The following is a 17,910-nucleotide window of genomic DNA, read 5'->3' on the forward strand; positions in this document are numbered from 1 at the left end:
AAATGATGTCAATTAGCCTATCAGAAGCTTCTAAAGCCATGACATAATTTTCTGGAATTTTCAAAGCTGTTTAAAGACACAGTCAACTTAGTGTATGTAAACTTCTGACCCACTGGAATTGTGATACAGTGAATTATAAGTGAAATAATCTGTCTGTAAACAATTGTTGGAAAAATTACTTGTGTCATGCACAAAGTAGATGTCCTAACCGACTTGCCAAAACTATAGTTTGTTAACAAGAAATGTGTGGAGTGGTTGAAAAACGAGTTTTAATGACTCCAACCTAAGTGTACAGTGAGGGAAAAAAGTATTTGATCCCCTGCTGATTTTGTATGTTTGCCCACTGACAAATAAATGATCAGTCTATAATTTTAATGGTAGGTTTATTTGAACAGTGAGAGACAGAATAACAACAAAAAAATCCAGAAAAACGCATGTCAAAAATGTTATAAATTGATTTGCATTTTAATGAGGGAAATAAGTATTTGACCAATCAGAAAGATTTCTGGCTCCCAGGTGTCTTTTATACAGGTAACGAGCTGAGATTAGGAGCACACGCTTAAAGGGAGTGCTCCTAATCTCAGCTTGTTACCAGTATAAAAGACATCTGTCCACAGAAGCAATCAATCAATCAGATTCCAAACTCTCCACCATGGCCAAGACCAAAGACCTCTCTAAGGATGTCAGGGACAAGATTGTAGACCTACACAAGGCTGGAATGGGCTACAAGACCATCGCCAAGCAGCTTGGTGAGAAGGTGACAACAGTTGGTGCGATTATTCGCAAATGGAAGAAACACAAAATAACTGTCAATCTCCCTCGGCCTGGGGGTCCATGCAAGATCTCACCTCGTGGAGTTGCAATGATCATGAGAAAGGTGAGGAATCAGCCCAGAACTACACGGGAGGATCTTGTCAATGATTTCAAGGCAGCTGGGACCATAGTCACCAAGAAAACAATTGGTAACACACTACGCCGTGAAGGACTGAAATCCTGCAGCGCCCGCAATGTCCCCCTGCTCAAGAAAGCACATATATATGCCCGTCTGAAGTTTGCCAATGAACATCTGAATGATTCAGAGGAGAACTGGGTGAAAGTGTTGTGGTCAGATGAGACCAAAATTGAGCTCTTTGGCATCAACTTAACTCGCCGTGTTTGGAGGAGGAGGAATGCTGCCTATGACCCCAAGAACACCATCCCCACCGTCAAACATGGAGGTGGAAACATTATGCTTTGGGGGGGGGGGGGTTTCTGCTAAGGGGACAGGACAACTTCACTGCATCAAAGGGACGATGGACGGGGCCATGTACCGTCAAATCTTGGGTGAGAACCTCCCCTCAGCCAGGGCATTGAAAATGGGTCGTGACAATGACCCAAAACACACGGCCAAGGCAACAAAGGAGTGGCTCAAGAAGAAGCACATTAAGGTCCTGGAGTGGCCTAGCCAGTCTCCAGACCTTAATCCCATAGAAAATCTGTGGAGGGAGCTGAAGGTTCGAGTTGCCAAACGTCAGCCTCGAAACCTTAATGACTTGGAGAAGATCTGCAAAGAGGAGTGGGACAAAATCCCTCCTGAGATGTGTGCAAACCTGGTGGCCAACTACAAGAAACGTCTGACCTCAGTGATTGCCAACAAGGGTTTTGCCACCAAGTACTAAGTCATGTTTTGCAGAGGGGTCAAATACTTAACTCAATTTATAACATTTTTGACATGCGTTTTTCTGGATTTTTTTGTTGTTATTCTGTCTCTCACTGTTCAAATAAACCTACCATTAAAATTATAGACTGATCATTTCTTTGTCAGTGGGCAAACATACAAAATCAGCAGGGGAACAAATACTTTTTTCCCTCACTGTATGTAAACTTCCGACTTCAACTGTATATGTATATGTTCTGTATCTCATCCATATCATTCACTATACTGTACATTAATAGAACGAGAGATAGAGACAAAACGAGAGAGAAAGAGAGAGAGGGCGAGAAAGAGGGCGAGAGAGAGGGAGAGAGAGAGAGAGAGAGAGAGAGAGAGAGAGAGAGAGAGAGAGAGAGAGAGAGAGAGAGAGAGAGAGAGAGAGAGAGAGGGGAGAGAGAAAAAGGAGAGAGAGAGAGAGAGAGAGAGAGAGAGGGAGAGAGAGAGAGAGAGAGAGAGAGAGAGAGAGAGAGAGAGAGAGAGAGAGAGAGAGAGAGAGAGAGAGAGAGGGAGAGACTTGGTGTGGGAACAGAAAAGGAAAGACCAGGAGCTGGAAGAGAAGAGTCCATTTCATTAGAAGAATGCCTGAGTCAGGGGAAGGGAGCGTGTGTGTGCGTGTGCGATCTTGTGTGTGTGTGTGTGTGTGTGTGTGTGTGTGTCAGGGGAAAGGATCCATTAGGGCCCAGTGAGTCAGTCACATAACAGGGAGAGGCCGTAAAAACAGAGGAGAGTAGAGGAGTGGAGAGGAGATGAGGGAGGGGGAGGAGGGGAGGGGAGAGGGGGAGAGAAGAGGAGATGAGGGGAGGAGGGGAGAGGAGAAGGGGAGATGAGGGGAGAGGGGGAGAGAAGAGGAGATGAGGGGAGGAGGGGAGAGGAGAAGGGGAGATGAGGGGAGGAGGGGAGAGGAGATGAGGGGAGGGGGAGGGAGAGGGGTAGAGGAGAGGAGATGAGGGGAGGAGGGGGAGGGGGAGGAGGGGAGGAGGGGAGAGGGGGTGATGAGGGAGGAGGGGAGAAGGGGAGAGGAGATGAGGGGAGAGGGAGAGGGGGAGGAGGGGAGAGGAGATGAGGGGAGAAGGGGAGGGTTGGAGGGAGGGGAGAGAGGGAGAGGAGAGGAGATGAGGGAGATGGGGAGAGGGGGGAGAGGAGATGAGGGGAGGGGGGGAAGAGGAGAGGGGGGAGAGGAGAGGAGATGAGGGAAGGAGGGGAGAGGGGGAGAGGAGATGAGGGGAGAGGAGGAGGGGAGGAGAGAGGGGGAGAGGAGATGAGGGGAAGAGGGGAGAGGGGGAGAGGAGATGAGGGGAGAGGAGAGGGGGAGAGGAGATGAGGGGAGGAGAGGAGGGGAGAGGGGGGTAGATGAGGGGAGGAGGGGAGAGGAGAGGGGGAGAGGAGATGAGGGGAAGAGGGGAGGGGAGAGGAGGAGGTGAGGAGTGGCAGTAGAAACAAGCTTAGATGCACACAGACATTTGTTTTACATGTTAGTCATTTAGCAGATGAGTGTTCTCCAGAGTGACTTACAATCAGTGCATTCAACTAAAGTAGGTAAAACCACCACATATCACGACCATTGCAAGTTCTTCAAAAATATCTGCAGAATCATTGGTATTTATTAAAAGTACAGTCAACTACAGTTATGTTAAGGTATCCTCTCTAGAATCTAAAGATCAGGAGAACTCCCTCATAGTTCTATGATTCTAACAGAGGGTTGCCCTAAAAGCCTCTGGAGACAATAAGGCCATTCTTCCCTGTCCCTTAGCCATCTGTATTCCACTAAAGCTCCATACTCATTTGGTGATCCACATTTTAAATGGCTACACAATCTCCCAATTATGACGGAAACCGGGGTATAGACAATTTCCCGTACACAAGTCAATACACAGACCCAGAACAGGATCCAAGTTATTTAAATTAGAATTAAGGAGGAGAAAAGACTTGAACAGTAGCAGCTTATCTTAAACTTTTTTTTAAATGGTCAGTTTTGGCATGACAAGCGGTTCAGTGAAAGACTACAGTGTTGGGTGGGAAAAACAATTAGATATCACACGGCTTTAATAGTTCCCAGCATCCCGCTCACAAGCGTTGTTGTAAGATTAACACACCCCGCTTCCCCTGGCAACTAACGTGTTGGGATTCCCCTTGTTTTCAACACTGAAGTATCTATTAACTCAACTCTACAGTATCTGTGGCTTGTTGGGAACTGGTACTAAACATTACAATATACCCTACACACGCGCATGCACGCACGCACACACACACATACACACACACACACACACACACACATATTTATACATACCTTGGCTTGTCCGGCAGCTGTGAGTGAGCTCAGAGTGCAGCTGGAAGCCCCTGGGTTCACAGAAAGCGGGAGGACACACACACACACACACACACAGACAGACACACACACACACGAGCACACACACACAGGAAGTCCGTCCATTCCAGTCCAGGGGACTCTCTTGACACGTCCTCTTTATCTAGAGGAAACAGACCAGTTGATTGTCCTCCGCCTCGCTGCTTGCCTTGGCCTCTCGGCCCTATGATACTTGGTGCTTTATCTCACTCTCCATATTTTCCTCAACATTAGAATGGCTGGGCCTCGAGGGATCCCCCCCCACCCCACCCCTTCATGCTAATGAGCAGTCATTCTGACTGGAACATTCTAGCAGTGTAATTAAAACATTTCATATGCAATCGCAAAGAAAAATATAATTTGTGGTTGTGTTTACGAAGGCCTTGGATAGCATCGGAATATGATTTATTTATTTATTTCAAATTAACGCTATAGTATTTTCATCTTGTTATTCTTCAGCACTGTTGTGGAGTACAACGGCTGTGCACGTGGTGCCTTTATTTTGCGCAGAGGGAGGGAGCTCCCATCTCTTGTTCATGGTGCCAACCAGGCTTGTTTTCTTTGCAAACAACTTGTGAAATGACGGTGAAGTGAATAAGTTGTCCGTGGTGACAGGTCTCCCCTTACCAACGGAAGGTTCCAGAAGCCTCGATCACCTGCTGCCCAATGTGGATATTTTTTTCCAGATATTGAAAGCCGTTCAGCATGTACCATTACGCACCCTTCACTGTGTAGCCTACTCCAAGTAGGCCAGAGTAGACTGATGAGACTACTTCGATTCGGAGGACTGACATAGGGTACGTACCATTTTTGAGATTATAATTAGAATGGATCCATTTCAATAGAATGGCCCACCCTGTTCTTCATTGACAATTGGTGATGACATAATTATGCATCGTTTGCTTCCCCCTCGTTCATCAACTCACCCATTCTCCCCCTTCCTACCCCACCACACTTTATTTCATTTATTTCATCTGTTGCTATATGTGTGAAATTAGTTTTGGTATAGTTTAGGTTCAGTTTCAAGGCAATTATCGGGGTGATTATCAGCTGGGCGCGGCACTTTCAACTGTCTGCAGAAGGAGCGGAGCGGAGCAGGCCCTACTGTCTGGAGAAGGAGCGGAGCAGGCCCTACTGTTGGGAGAAGGAGGGGAGCAGGCCCTACTGTTGGGAGAAGGAGCGGAGCAGGCCCTACTGTCTGGAGAAGGAGCGGACCAGGCCCTACTGTTGGGAGAAGGAGTGGAGCAGGCCCTACTGTCTGGAGAAGGAGGGGAGCAGGCCCTACTGTCTGGAGAAGGAGCGGACCAGGCCCTACTGTCTGGAGAAGGAGGGGAGCAGGCCCTACTGTCTGGAGAAGGAGGGGAGCAGGCCCTACTGTCTGGAGAAGGAGGGGAGCAGGCCCTACTGTCTGGAGAAGGAGCGGACCAGGCCCTACTGTCTGGAGAAGGAGCGGAGCAGGCCCTACTGTTGGGAGAAGGAGTGGAGCAGGCCCTACTGTCTGGAGAAGGAGCGGAGCAGGCCCTACTGTTGGGAGAAGGAGTGGAGCAGGCCCTACTTTCTGGAGAAGGAGTGGAGCAGGCCCTACTGTTGGGAGAAGGAGCGGAGTAGGCCCTACTGTCTGGAAAAGGAGCGGAGCAGGCCCTATTGTCTGGAGAAGGAGCGGAGCAGGTCCTACTGTCTGGAGAAGGAGCGGAGCACGCCCTACTGTCTGGAGAAGGAGGGGAGCACGCCCTACTGTCTGGAGAAGGAGCAGAGCAGGCCCTACTGTCTGGAGAAGGAGCAGAGCACGCCCTACTGTTGGGAGAAGGAGCAGCTTCTGGTTGGGGTATGTATGTACGGTCACTGTGGGGATGACGTCATCGATGCACTTATTGATGAAGCCAGTGACTGATGTGGTGTACTCCTTAATGCCATCGGAAGAATCCCGGAACATATTCCAGTCTGTGCTAGCAAAACAGTCCTGTAGCTTAGCATCTGCGTCATCTGACCACTTCTTTATTGACCGAGTCACTGGTGCTTCCTGCTTTAGTTTTTCCCTGTAAGCAGGAATCAGGAGGATAGAATTATGGTCAGATTTGCCAAATGGAGGGTGAGGGAGAGCTTTGTACACGTCTCTGTGTGTGGAGTAAAGGTGGTCTAGAATTGTTTTTCCTCTAGTTGCACCTTTAACATGCTGGTAGAAATTAGGTAAAACGGATTTAAGTTTCCCTGCATTAAAGTCCCCGGCCACTAGGAGCGCCGCCTCTGGATGAGCGTTTTCCGGTTTGCTTATGGCTTTATACAGCACATTGAGTGCGGTCTTAGTGCCAGCATCGGTTTGTGGTGGTAATTAGACAGCTACGAAAAATATAGATGAATACTCTCTTGGTAAATAGTGTGGTCTACAGCTTATCATGAGATACTCTACCTCAGGTGAGCAAAACCTCGAGACTTCCTTAATATTAGATTTCGTGCACCAGCTGTTGTTTACAAATATACACAGACCGCCCCCCCTTGTCTTACCGGAGGCAGCTGTTCTATCTTGCCGATGTAGTGTATAGCCCGCTAGCTGTATGTTGTCCATGTCGTCGTTCAGCCACGACTCGGTGAAACATAAGATATTACAGTTTTTAATGTCCCGTTGGTAGGATATTCATGATCGTAGCTCGTCTATTTTATTATTAAATGACTGCACGTTGGCTAATAGGACTGATGGTAGAGGCAGATTACCCACTCGCCGTCGGATCCTTACAAGGCACACCGACCTACATCCCCGATATCTCCGTCTCTTTCTCCTGCGAATGACGGGGATTTGGGCCTTGTCAGGTGTCTGAAGTAAATCCTTTGCGTCCGACTCGTTAAATAAAAAATCTTCGTCCAGTACGAGGTGAGTAATCGCTGTCCTGATATCCAGAAGCTCTTTTCGGTCATAAGAGACTGTGGCAGAAACATTATGTACAAAATAAGTTACAAATAACGCGAAAAAACACACACACAACAGCACAATTGTTTAGGAGCCTGTAGAATGGCGGTCATCTCCTCCGGCGCCATTATAAAGGGTTGAGGGATAGGGTTGGATGGGTGAGAGATTAACTGACTGACTGTGGAGTGACAGAGGTGTGATCCTGTGTGATGCTGAAGATAAGTGTGTGTGTGTGTGTGTGTGTGTGTGTGTGTGTGTGTGTGTGTGTGTGTGTGTGTGTGTGTGTGTGTGTGTGTGTGTGTGTGTGTGTGTAAAGTATAGTGTGTGAGTTTAGGGGTGTGTGAACATCTGTTTCGATGTACTGTACGTATGCATGTGATCATGGGAGTACTTACAAAAAACGAACCTCATATTTGAAAAGCAACATGCAAACATCCCTTGTTCTTTAACCCTTGACTACTGATTACAATAGGCTGAGTGTTATTCTTAGAACTGGGCAGCTATGAAAGCATTTTACCATAACATGACCTTCAGCAAGACTACACAATCCCATACAGTAAGAACCTTTGAAGATCAAGCCTATTCAGAAAACAGGTGGAATTCCAATGCATGCATGCCAGTGAAAACCAGAGAAACATTTACCTATGCCCTTTTACAAACCTAGGAATAAGCGCACACCTCTCCTCTTACCTCGACCGTGTAAATTATTTTGTCTGCCACACTAAAAAGCAAATGTCCTTTTCCCGGTGTCTCTCGACAACAAAGATACTGAACCCATTGCAGGGCTACTCAGATACTGAACCCATTACAGGGCTATTCAGATACTGAACCCATTACAGGGCTACTGTGGTACTGAACCCATTACAGGGCTACTCAGATACTGAACCCATTACAGGGCTATTCAGATACTGAACCCATTACAGGGCTACTGTGGTACTGAACCCATTACAGGGCTACTCAGATACTGAACCCATTACAGGGCTATTCAGATACTGAACCCATTACAGGGCTACTGTGGTACTAAACCCATTACAGGGCTACTGTGGTACTGAACCCATTACAGGGCTACTCAGATACTGAACCCATTACAGGGCTATTCAGATACTGAACCCATTACAGGGCTACTGTGGTACTGAACCCATTACAGGGCTACTCAGATACTGAACCCATTACAGGGCTACTGTGGTACTGAACCCATTACAGGGCTACTGTGGTACTGAACCCATTACAGGGCTATTCAGATACTGAACCCATTACAGGGCTACTCAGATACTGAACCCATTCCAGGGCTATTCAGATACTGAACCCATTACAGGGCTATTCAGATACTGAACCCATTACAGGGCTACTCAGATACTGAACCCATTACAGGGCTACTCAGATACTGAACCCATTACAGGGCTACTCAGATACTGAACCCATTCCAGGGCTATTCAGATACTGAACCCATTACAGGGCTATTCAGATACTGAACCCATTGCAGGGCTACTCAGATACTGAACCCATTACAGGGCTACTCAGATACTGAACCCATTACAGGGCTATTCAGATACTGAACCCATTACAGGGCTACTGTGGTACTAAACCCATACTGAACCCATTACAGGGCTACTGTGGTACTGAACCCATTACAGGGCTACTCAGATACTGAACCCATTACAGGGCTACTGTGGTACTGAACCCATTACAGGGCTACTGTGGTACTGAACCCATTACAGGGCTATTCAGATACTGAACCCATTACAGGGCTACTCAGATACTGAACCCATTCCAGGGCTATTCAGATACTGAACCCATTACAGGGCTATTCAGATGCTGAACCCATTACAGGGCTACTCAGATACTGAACCCATTACAGGGCTATTCCGATCCTGAACCCATTGCAGGGCTATTCAGATACGGAACCCATTACAGGGCTATTCAGATACTGAACCCATTACAGGGCTATTCAGATACTGAACCCATTGCAGGGCTATTCAGATACTGAACCCATTGCAGGGCTATTCAGATACTGAACCGGGCTATTCAGATACTGAACCCATTACAGGGCTATTCAGATACTGAACCCATTGCAGGGCTATTCAGATACTGAACTGGGCTATTCAGATACTGAACCCATTAAAGGGCTATTCAGATACTGAACCCATTACAGGGCTATTCAGATACTGAACCCATTAAAGGGCTATTCAGATACTGAACCCATTGCAGGGCTATTCAGATACTGAACCCATTACAGGGCTATTCAGATACTGAACCCATTACAGGGCTATTCAGATACTGAACCCATTGCAGGGCTATTCAGATACTGAACCGGGCTATTCAGATACTGAACCCATTACAGGGCTTTTCAGCTACTGAACCCATTACAGGGCTACTCAGATACTGAACCCATTAGAGGGCTATTCAGATACTGAACCCATTACAGGGCTACTGTGGTACTGAACCCATTACAGGGCTACTCAAGTATTGAACCCATTACAGGGCTACTCATGTATTGAACCCATTACAGGGCTACTCAGGTACTGAACCCATTACAGGGCTACTGTGGTACTGAACCCATTACAGGGCTACTGTGGTACTGAACCCATTACAGGGCTACTGTGGTACTGAACCCATTACAGGGCTACTCAAATTATTGAACCCAGGGCTACTCCGGTACTGAACCCATTACAGGGCTACACAGGTCCTGAACCCATTACAGGGCTACTCCGGTCCTACATCACACACATTAAATGAAGAGTCCTCCAGCGATAGAAAAAAGCCATTTTCACATTGAGCCAATAGATAGATACTCCATTTAGTTCCGGGCTCTCAGGGGACGTGTGTGTGTGTGTGTGTGTGTGTGTGTGTGTGTGTGTGTGTGTGTGTGTGTATGTGTGTGTGTGTGTGTGTGTGTGTGTGTGTGTGTGTGTGTGTGTGTGTGTGTGTGTGTGTGGACCGCAGCCTGGTGAATGGTGCCGGAGGAAGGAGCAGAGTGGGGCTGATAGGATACGGGAAAGCAGAGTGCGCAGAGATGACCCACCCCACCTGGTTTTCCCCTGCCTGCCTGTCTGCCTGTCTGTCTGCCTGCCTGCCTGCCTGCCTGCCTGCCTGCCTGTCTGTCTGCCTGTCTGCCTGTCTGCCTGCCTGCCTGTCTGTCTGCCTGTCTGCCTGTCTGCCTGTCTGTTTGTCTGTATGTCTGTCTGTCTGTCTGCCTGTCTGTCTGTCTGCCTGCCTGCCTGTCTGCCTGTCTGCCTGTCTGTCTGCCTGTCTGTCTGCCGGCCTGCCTGTCTGTCTGCCTGCCTGCCTGCCTGCCTGCCTGCCTGTCTGCCTGTCTGTCTGCCTGTCTGCCTGTCTGTCTGTCTGTCTGTCTGTCTGTCTGTCTGTCTGCCTGTCTGTCTGTCTGTCTGCCTGTCTGCTTTTGTCTACCTGCTTTACTGCCTGCCTGACTCTCTAAACCAGTTGATACAGATACATACGTGGCTGGATGAGGGAATGGGGAAGAGAGAGCGAGAGAGAGAGGGAGCGAGAGAGAGAGAGAGAGAGAGAGAGAGAGAGAGAGAGAGAGAGAGAGAGAGAGAGAGAGAGAGAGAGAGAGAGGGAGCGAGAGAGCGAGCGAGTGAGATAGATAGAGAGAGAGAGAAAAAGAGAGAGAGGAGGAGGGAGAGAGAGAGAGGGAGGGGAGAGAGAGAGAGAGAGAGAGAGAGAGAGAGAGAGAGAGAGAGAGAGAGAGAGAGAGAGGGGAGAGAGAGAGGGAGGGGGAGAGAGAGAGAGAGAGAGAGAGGGGAGGGGAGAGAGAGAGAGAAGAGAGAGAGGAGGGAGAGAGAGAGAGAGAGAGAGAGAGGAGAGAGAGAGAGAGAGAGAGAGAGAGAGAGAGAGAGAGAGAGAGAGAGAGAGAGAGAGAGAGAGAGAGAGAGAGAGAGAGGCGGGGGAGAGATAGAGGTGAGGCAGGGAGAGAGGAAGAAAGAAAGGGAGAGAAAGAAGGAGAAAGGTAGTGGATAAGTGCATGGTGCATTAGTATGAATCACCTGGTCTAATTAGAGCCATGCAGATATCAGACACCCGGCCAAGCAGACAGCCACCTCATTTACAGACATATCAGCGCTTATTAACCACAGAGAGAGAGAGAGACAGGGAGCGAGAAGAGAGAGAGAGAGAGAGAGAGAGAGAGAGAGAGAGAGCGGGGGGGGGGCGAGCGAGAGAGAGAAGAGGCTCTGAATCCCACCATGTGGAACCATCGGCAGATTGATTCATTTCATCTCTTTAATGAGTGATATTTAGGCAGCAGAACCCAGTACAGGCACCACAGCACACTGTCATCCCCTAACTGCAGCAGGGCCAAGGACTAGGAGGGACTGCCATGGGCATTTCACACCTTAATTTCTTCTATCCAGACCTGGTCTAGATTGGTGGTGACAGAGAATACGCATGGGCAAAGCCCTTTTTCCCATCTCTATCTGGCTGTGTGTGTGTGCAGTCTATGGGTATCTGATAGCCCCCCGTGTAGCTCAGTTGGTAGAGCATGGCGCTTGCAACGCCAGGGTTGTGGGTTCGTTTCCCACGGGGGGCCAGTATGAAAAATGTATGCACTCACTAACTGTAAGTCTTCTCTGGATAAGAGCGTCTGCTAAAATGTCTAAAATGTAATGTTATTAGACAAGTATCATAATTGTTTTGTGAACAATGTTATTCCATCGCTTATAAGCTTGCCACGGGGTTTCTGTTACATTGGTAGGCTATAACGTTGAAATATTGATACAATTATGACTTTGTTATTAATGTGTTATTAAAGGGGCACTTTGGCATTTTGGCAATGAGGCCCTTTATCTACTTCCCCAGAGTCAGATGAACTCATAGATGCAATTTTTATGTCTCGGTGTTCAGTATGAAGGGAGTTAGAGGTAGTTTCCCAAGCCAATGCTAACTAGCATTAGCGCAATGACTGGAAGTCTATGGGTATCTGCTAGCATGTTAGTCATTATGCTAACGCTAGTTAGCAATTGCGCTAGCGCTAGTTAGCAACTTCCTTCAAACTGCACACAGAGACATAAAAATGGTATCCACGAGTTCATTTGACTCTGAAGAAGATCCCTTTCACTATGTTGTGCGCAATGTTGAGTGCAATGTTTGGTTTTGGATAAGCCTACAATGGACTAATGCAGCTGTCCACTATTGTTCTAGTTTACTCAAGTAAGATTGTTTTTAGACCGTGGTATGCACACTTGATTAAACCACACAATATTTGTTCAATAATTTCAGTAAGTATGTAAAAGGCTCTCTCCTGTGGACATAACGTCTGGATCCGGGCAACACATCATTTCCCAACAACACTCATGTAGAGTTAAGATAAGGACAGCTTCAGGCGGGTGTACAGTGTGTGTGCGTGCGTGTGTGTGTGTGTGTGCGTGTGTGTGTGTGTGTGTGTGTGTGTGTGTGTGTGTGCGTGTGTGTGTGTGTGTGTGCGAGTGTGCGTGCATGCGCGCGTGCGCGTGAGTGCGTGTGGGTGCGTGCGTGTGTGCGTGCGTGTGTGTGTGTGTGTGTGTGTGCGTGCGTGTGTGTGTAGTCATCTGTGTTGGCAGCTGTTCTACCATCATCACACTACTATTTTTGACAAGGCAAATAAAAAAAGATTCTCACCCGGTCGCAACACATACAGGGAACAAACAACTCTTCTGTTTTCACTTTGCAATGTGTGTATGTGTGAATATTTCTCTCCCCTCAAAAACCATTTAACTCCCAGATATTTGATTTGGGGAGGGAGAGAGAGAGAGAGAGAGAGAGAGAGAGAGAGAGAGAGAGAGAAGCAACATGTGGGTCTGTACATGATGCTAGCCCAACACATTAATCATGAAAGGGGATGACTCATCAGTCACTCAGTCACTCAGTCAGCCAGTCACTCAGTCACTCAGTCACTCAGTCACTCAGTCAGCCAGTCACTCAGTCAGCCAGTCACTCTGTCACTCAGTCACTCAGTTAGCCAGTCACTCAGTCAGGCAGTCACTCAGTCACTCAGTCACTCAGTCAGCCAGTCACTCAGTCAGCCAGTCACTCAGTCATCAGTATCTCAGTCATCAATCACTCAGTCAGCCAGTCACTCAGTCAGCCATTCACTCAGTCATCAGTCACTCAGTCACCCAGTCACCCAGTCACTCAGTTACTCAGTTACTCAGTCAGCCAGTCACTCAGTCACTCAGTCACTCAGTCACTCACTCAGTCAGCCACTCAGTCACTCAGTCACTCAGTCAGCCAGTCACTCAGTCAGCCAGTCACTCTGTCACTCAGTCACTCAGTTAGCCAGTCACTCAGTCAGGCAGTCACTCAGTCACTCAGTCACTCAGTCAGCCAGTCACTCAGTCAGCCAGTCACTCAGTCATCAGTATCTCAGTCATCAATCACTCAGTCAGCCAGTCACTCAGTCAGCCATTCACTCAGTCATCAGTCACTCAGTCACCCAGTCACCCAGTCACCCAGTTACTCAGTCAGCCAGTCACTCAGTCACTCAGTCACTCACTCAGTCAGCCAGTCAGTCAGTCACTCAGTCACTCAGTCAGCCAGTCAGCCAGTCACTCAGTCAGCCAGTCACTCAGTCATCAGTCACTCAGTCATCAATCATTCAGTCAGCCAGTCACTCAGTCAGCCAGTCAGTCTCTCAGTCAGCCAGTCACTCAGTCATCAGTCACTCAGTCACTCAGTCAGACAGTCACTCAGTCACTCATTCACCCAGTCAGCCAGTCACTCATTGAGCCAATCACTCAGTCAGCCAGTCACTCAGTCATCAATCACTCAGTCAGCCAGCCACTCAGTCCCTCAGTCAGCCATTCACTCAGTCATCAGTTACTCAGTCACCCAGTCACTCAGTCACTCAGTCAGCCAGTCACTCAGTCAGCCAGTCACTCAGTCACTCAGTCATCAGTCACTCAGTCACTCAGTCAGCCAGTCACGCAGTCACGCAGTCAGCCAGTCACTCAGTCACTCAATCACTCAGTCAGCCAGTCACTCAGTCAGCCAGTCACTCAGTCATCAGTCACTCGGTCACTCAGTCAGACAGTCACTCAGTCAGCCAGTCACTCATTCAGCCAATCACTCAGTCAGTCAGTCATTCAGTCAGCCAGTCACTCAGTCAGCCAGTCACTCAGTCACTCAGTCACTAAGTCAGCCATTCACTCAGTCATCGGTCACTCAGTTACCCAGTCACCCAGTCACTCAGTCACTCAGTCAGCCAGTCACTCAGTCACTCACTCAGTCAGCCAGTCAGTCAGTCAGTCAGTCACTCAGTCACTCAGTCACTCAGTCAGCCAGTCACTCAGTCACTCAATCACAGTCAGACCGTCACTCAGTCAGCCAGTCACTCAGTCACTCAGTCAGCCATTCACTCAGTCATCAGTCACTCAGTCTCTCAGTCAGCCAGTCACTCAGTCAGCCAGTCACTCAGTCATTCAATCAGCCAGTCAGCCAGTCACTCAGTCACTCAGTCACTCATTCACTCAGTCACTCAGTCAGCCAGTCACTCAGTCACTCAGTCGGCCAGTCACTCAGTCACTCAGTCAGCCAGTCACTCAGTCAACAGTCACTCAGTCACTCAGCCAGTCATTCAGTCACTCAGTCAGCTAGTCACTCAGTCACTCAGTCACTCACTCAGTCAGCCAGTCAGTCAGTCAGTCACTCAGTCAGCCAGTCAGCCAGCCAGCCAGCCAGTCACTCAGTCACAGTCAGACCGTCACTCAGTCACTCAGTCACATAGTCAGCCAGTCACTCAGTCAGCCAGTCACTCAGTCATCAGTCACTCAGTCATCAATCACTCAGTCAGCCAGTCACTCAGTCACTCAGTCACTCAGTCAGCCAGTCACTCAGTCAGCCATTAACTCAGTCATCAGTCACTCAGTCAGCCAGTCTCTCAGTCACTCAGTTACTCAGTCAGCCAGTCACTCAGTCATTCAGTCAGCCAGTCACTCAGTCACTCAGTCATCAGTCACTCAGTCAGCCAGTCACTCAGTCACTTAATCACTCAGTCACTCAGTCAGCCAATCACTCAGTCAACAGTCACTCAGTCACTCAGTCAGCCAGTCATTCAGTCACTCAGTCAGCTAGTCACTCAGTCACTCAGTCAGCCAGTCACTCAGTCAGCCAATCACTCAGTCAACAGTCACTCAGTCACTCAGTCAGCCAGTCATTCAGTCATTCAGTCAGCTAGTCACTCAGTCACTCAGTCAGCCAGTCACTCAGTCATCAGTCACTCAGTCAGCCAGCCAGTCAGTCATCAGTCACTCCGTCACTCAGTCAGCCAGAGCCAGTGAGAGGAAGAATAAGTGTTTGTCTTCTGTCCTGTCACCTAGTCTACATGCTCTTGTTTGTCTTCTAACCTCATTGGTTCTCACCCTGCAGTGTGGAGAGTAGCGCTATAGCCACACTGGCCTCAGAGAGACAGAGAGCCTGAGTGAGAGACTTTAACGAGAGAGTCTGAGCAGTCCAGTGGCCGCACACACACACACACACACACACACACACACACACACACACACACACATGACCAGAATACTACGTTAATGGATCCCTCGGAGCCAATCTCTTCACACACAGAAGTGCTGGTCTAATTTAAACCTGATTTGCTCTGTGTGTGTTGTGTATATTTGTATGTGTGTGTGGGGAGGGGGGAGGGGGGAGGGGTCTTAGCGACAGCTATAGAACAAGTGCGGGCAGCAGCAAACCTCTTTATACAGAGCAACAATGGAATGGGAACTTTCAGCGCCCCAGGCCAGTCGCTAGTCTATGACCAGGCAGCTTCCATGTTTTGAAACCCTATACTCACTGGCTTGTGCAGTATAATAAATAGAGATATATAATGGTGTGGGGTTATACACACTGTTTATAGGGATCATTTGAATGGGGAAATTAAAAAATACCTGTCATTTTATGTGTGCACTGTGCAGTGCTTTCATCAAAGACAAGCCCCTAACAGGTACAGTCATCCTGAGATTTCAAAACAACCCTTCTTTGCTGCCATCATGACTATCATCAACGATCAATATAGAGGTTTGAAACCTCTCTGCTATCATACTGTACTCCAGCTGATATCTAATGGAAAGGTGGAATCGCACATGGTTCTATTCTTTGATTAATGTTTAACTGTCAGAAACTCCTGCCCTAGAGCCAGGTGCATCCAACTGAGACAGCTCGAGACGTTCCCATCTGGTGACCCCGCGTGTCGTGGGAGACAAGCCTCCGTTATGACGGGACCCCCTGGGCCACGAGAGTTCCACGCTGTCACTTCGCGTGGGAAAGATGCCAGCTTGAAGACTGACTGACGTACATCGATTTTGACTTTCAACTCTCTTCAATGTCGGCAGTCTGCCCCCCTCTTTCTCACCACAGAGAGGCAAGCTAACTGGTGAATACAGTATGTCAACGGTGTTTATAATGCCAGAGATTAAATATGAATGTATCTTGCAAGATAAATGTTACCATCATACATGTAGTGAGCATACAAAATGAATGTAGCCTATCATTAGTTTATTCAACAGTGTGGAAGTAGGCTATATATTATGTTCAGTATAATGACAATAGGCTATATATCTTGAAAAATGCGGCTATGCATAGGCTAAAGCAAAATCGATAGTTAAAAGTTCAACGGGCTTCATATTCCCGTTTTCGACTCCACGTCCACACCTAATGACTTCCACTCATCTGAGTTAATACTGATAAACAATCTTGTACGATGTGCGCTGTTCGACAGAAGAAATTTGATACATTTATGAAAACGAACGTTCCAAGATTTCCTCTGCCCAATACTGACATTCCACTCAACAGATAGCCTTTTACTTACTGAAATGATTGAACAAATATTGTGTGGTTTAATCAAGTGTGCACAGTCGGTCTAAAATCAATCTTACTTGACTAAACTAGAACAATAGTGGACAGCTGCATTAGTCCATTGTAGGCTTACCCAAACAATATCCAAAACAAAACATTGCACTCAACATTGCGCACAACATAACCAATTAATAACACATTAATAACAAAGTACTAATTGTATTAATGTCTCAACGTTATAGTCAACCATTCAACAGAAACCCCGTGGCAAGCTTAGAAGCGATGTAACAACATTGTTCACATAACAGACTTTCCCATCATTTGTTTTCTCCATCATTGGTTTATAACACATTCGGAATTGGTTCAAGTTGCAGACAGATCGTAGGCTAACAGACTATTGTTCCAAAGACTAAAGCGACTAGGTAGGTAACATTAATTATTCTTACCTCAAAACTGCAGGTTAGTCCAGAACCTCCGCGCGAGCTCTCTGGTGTTCTCTCCACAAAATATGTCTGAATATAGATTTAAATCAGTGCAGAAAAACAAGATAGAGATTCAAAGAAACAGCCAAATAGGAGATGTGTGCCCAAGGAAAGAACAACAAGCCTTTAGACTTCAGTCTTCAGCTAATAAATTAGCCGCGGATAACTATAGCCCCAAATTTAGTCATGCAGTCTTCGAGCCGAGCAAGGGGAGACTGGTACGCAAACACTTTTCTTCCGAACTCACTGAACAAACCGCACGCTGTAAAGCTTGGAGCCGTCCAAGCCGTTGTTCAGCCCACAGGGGCGGGCACTCAGCCTAGTCGGCCACGCCTCCTTCTAACTCATTTACTAGTTTGAATTAGATTGTATCTTCTAAACACAGTGATCAATCTAATGATAACTTTGCACAGGTGAAAGGACCATAAAAACGTGTATTTAATTGATTAAATGCAGTTTGGTCTCTTGTTATCCAAAACAATGTCAAAGAAAACGCACAACCCCCTAAACACAATACGTTTTTTTTTCTTTTTTTTTCTTTAGTGGGTGGAGAGAGCACGCTGATGGAGTGGCAGAAGTGTTTTCTTTTCCTGCGCGCCCCTCGTGTCACAAAATCTACTACAGATGGGAGTGCAAGATAAGAGTGTCTTGAGACTTCTCTCAGAAGGTCGTGACACTGACATTCCCTGTGGTATACATC

The 17,910-nt window shown here is 47.6% G+C and overlaps 1 protein-coding gene across 1 annotated transcript in view; it reads right to left on the bottom strand.

Annotated features, from left to right (window-relative positions):
• The window catches only part of LOC121560050 (tetraspanin-18-like), a 119,016-nt gene extending 101,532 nt beyond the window's left edge, over positions 1-17,484 (bottom strand). The window contains exon 1 of the mRNA XM_045213862.1: positions 17,175-17,484. The gene's annotated coding sequence lies outside the window, so the exon portion shown is untranslated. The remainder of the gene's footprint in view (positions 1-17,174) is intronic.
• Between the last annotated feature and the right edge of the window lie 426 nt (positions 17,485-17,910).

This window comes from Coregonus clupeaformis, unplaced genomic scaffold (genome assembly GCF_020615455.1).
Source record: "Coregonus clupeaformis isolate EN_2021a unplaced genomic scaffold, ASM2061545v1 scaf0162, whole genome shotgun sequence".
In the NCBI taxonomy this organism is placed as follows: Eukaryota; Metazoa; Chordata; class Actinopteri; order Salmoniformes; family Salmonidae; genus Coregonus; species Coregonus clupeaformis.